At 38.1% G+C, this 3,428-nt stretch overlaps 1 pseudogene; it reads left to right on the top strand.

Moving 5' to 3' along the window:
* The first annotated feature begins 212 nt into the window (after positions 1 to 212).
* LOC119316944 lies at positions 213 to 2,163 on the top strand (annotated as a pseudogene).
* The last annotated feature ends 1,265 nt before the right edge of the window (positions 2,164 to 3,428 follow it).

Genomic DNA, 3,428 nt, shown 5'->3' with positions numbered 1-3,428 from the left:
TCCTTACTACATTGCTGCTATTAGTCATTGTGCTTTCACTCTATTGAATACTTGACTATGGCCTGCCTAGTGTAGTCTACCTTCCGCTGCAGGGTATTAGGTTTATTTCTATCGTTTGTCTTCATAACTCCCATGTTTTGAAGACTTTCATAAAAATCGCCTATTCACCCCCCCCCCCCTCTAGTCGATATAACGCACTTTCACCGCTCAACATGGCTCTTCAGGTATGGCCAGGATTCGATCCCATGGATTTCTCTTAGGAATCGAGATGAATTCTATCTTCTCTATATCTGATTTGCGCCTAATCTTGGTTCTTGGATCAGGTGTGGATGGTTGGGGAGGACGGTGAGGACCTCAAGAACCACAGGGAGCTCCTACCTCTCTCCAAGCTCCAGGGTGCGAATGATGATCCTTAGTTTCTTGGATTGTTGGTGTGTCCCCTATTTTTTTGGGAAGAAAATGCCTCTTTTGGCTGAATGTATACGAGCTTTTATTCGTTGGATGTCGTGGCCTTAGTCAACACTTTTAGATGACGCCGCCCTCATGTAATTGCTTGAACAGAGGGTGACTTGCCATCGTTCTTGATTATCCTCTGTCGATTCGAACTATACAATTTATGTTCCTCACCAAAAGAAGTATCTGCTGAGAGTGGCGACCTGACTAATAAGGCGAGTAGAACAAGGGAATGTTTTCAGTTCTCTTTTAGCTTTAAAAATTATCATTTTGAAAAAAAAATCAAAAACGGCCAGGTATCTGAATCCACTTTTCCGTAAACATGGTGTCTAGAAGCTGGGCTCGGTTCCGTAAACATGGTATACTCTGCTAAGCAGCTTCCAACACTTGCCCTGTTTTCTTTCAGAGATTGGTGTGTTATATTGGCATTTGGACCCAAAGAGGCCTGAAAGCGAAGAAGAGCTAGCGAAGATCCGCAAAGACAGAGGATATAACTACATGGTTTGTGACTCCCACCAACTCTCAGTTCCTCTTTGCTTCTCTTTAACCATGCACACCTTGTGTATGTAATCTGATAGTATTGCACATGCATCACTTGCTGAAGGATCATCTCGATATATGCCTGGAAAGTTAGCAAACTTTGAGGAGAAGCTCAGGAACTTCTTCACAGAGCACATGCATGCCGGCGAAGAGATCCGCTACAGCTTGGAAGGCGGCGGGTATTTTGATGTGCGTGACAAGGATGACAAGTGGCTTCGGATTTGGATAAAAGACGGGGATATCATCATGCTCCCGGCTGGAGTTTATCATCGGTTCACCCTCGACGCCGCCAACCATGTGAAGGTACTGACTGGGATCTTTTATGTGTTTTACTGCTAAAGTGTTGTTGCGGTGATTATTTTTCGCATCACATTTTGCATAGAAATATGAATCTGTTTTGTCAACCAAGCTCATTGAAAGCATGAGTTAGGCACTAGATTAGAGGACATCTGTAGAACCATCAAAAAGAAGCGCAAGTCACAAAACGGATCAACATGATGGTTGACAACTAATTCTTCATGTAATGCTACTTGGTGAGGACCACTAAGGAAAAACAATACAATGCTGAACTAGCAGCATCACATTCACGGATCAGATGTACGACACAAGTTGGCCAATCTGGGTAGTGTATTCAAGTTTAGCAGAAAGTGTGCTCTCGTAGGATGCAGAAACAAGGTTCATTTTCAGCCGGTAATTAGAGAATTGTGCTGTTAAACAACATCTATAAGCAATTAAAATGAGACGGTGTATATATGTAGAAGTTCTATCTTGCATCAGATATAAACTGGGTCCTTATCAAACTTAACACATTCTGATGCCTCTTGTCGTGCACAGCTCATGAAGCTCTTCCTAGGAGAACCAGTGTGGACAGCGCACAACCGGCCTCAGGAGGACCATCCGGTGTGGAAAGAGTATCTGAAGAGTCTAACGGACGACAATGCTGGTCTTGCTCTGGCAGCACACTGAAGTTTGTTTGTGATTCCTCAGCTATGTATTATAAACACCCATGCATGGACATATACATACACTTGGATGAAACTGTGTTGTAATCTTGAATATGCAGGTGGCCTCGTTGGCGCACCATGGACGTCTTCGCTGCTGGCAAATGGCAAAAAAAAGGATTGGCCGATCCAGTCGAGCAAGCTGTGGAAGAACAACTCGACTTATGTATGCTTTTTTTATCTAATATGGCTGATTGTACTGCCACCGTTGTTTTCGGTTTTTTGCTCACATGCACTATATTTGTTGGATGTAATGCCTGAGAACTAGCCTGGGAATAGATGCAGTATGTTGCTAGAGTTTGTGCAACTTTTAGTCAAATAGAAAATTTTGATGAAATGCACGTAGTTGTTGTTCGGCAGTGAAATTCATAGTCTTTGCAGTACCCAGTTAACGTTTTCGAAGTTTAATACTGCAAAAAGAATGAAAGTGAATATACTATACTTTGAAAAAGAAAACGGAATGACGGAATCATATGGTGTTGTTCATATATAACCAAGAGAGGAGTTCAAAGAATCTTAACTTGTTGCATTTCATAATAAAACAGTGGAAAAGCATGAACTAGCTAGGTGTGCTAGTTCAAATATGTACCATATCATCACCTTGAAATAGTATGTCATTCGCAAAAACATTTGGGGAGAATATGAAAAAGTGTGATATTACATTGCATTAAAAAATAAAGTTTTAAAAATACTCACGAGGATGTTGATATTTTAAAAGAGGAACATTTCAAAGGAATTTCTAAAAAATGGTTTTCCCATTCTAAAAAAACTAGAAGTTCAAATTAAAATATCGGTGCGGTCCAATGTTTATAAAAAAGGATTTTCCCCATTACTAACCAATAAATTTAAGAAATTCAAATTTAAAAAATGGTAAAGTTAGATGTCTATTAAAAATTTAGGTTTTTCTCATTCGTAAAAGAATAAAACCAAGATGTTCAAATTTAAAAAATGGCGATGTCTGATGTTTGTAAAAAAACGAATTTGAGCAAAGAATGATTTCCTGCATTAAAAAAAAGGAGATCAAATTAAAAATAATGGTGTAGTCGAAAGTTTTAAAAAAATCCAAAATTTAACTTTTCAAAATTAATAAAAGCCTAGAAGTTCAATTTAGAATAACAAATCATTTGATTTTCACCGTTTAAAAAAACCCCGAGAAGTTCGGTTCAAGAAACCTAAGAAGTTTAAATTTTAAAACACAGTTTTTCCTTGCTGCTAAACCAATAAAAATCGAGAAGTTCAAATAAAATAACGAAGAAGTATACGAAAAAATCAAATTATTTCTGTTTCTAGGAAAAATAAAAGTAGGAAATTTTATTTTTAAAAATTTTGTTTGATGCTTAGTTGAAAACATATTTTTCCAGCAAAAAAAGATGAAGTTCAAACTGAAATAACAAAGAATTTCAAAATTTATTGAAACCTAGGATTTACCTGTTC

The sequence above is a fragment of the Triticum dicoccoides genome, chromosome 6A (genome assembly GCF_002162155.2).
Source record: "Triticum dicoccoides isolate Atlit2015 ecotype Zavitan chromosome 6A, WEW_v2.0, whole genome shotgun sequence".
NCBI classification, from domain to species: domain Eukaryota; kingdom Viridiplantae; phylum Streptophyta; class Magnoliopsida; order Poales; family Poaceae; genus Triticum; species Triticum dicoccoides.
Note: the sequence above shows the minus strand (reverse complement) of the source record. Positions and strands in the feature narration are given on the sequence as shown.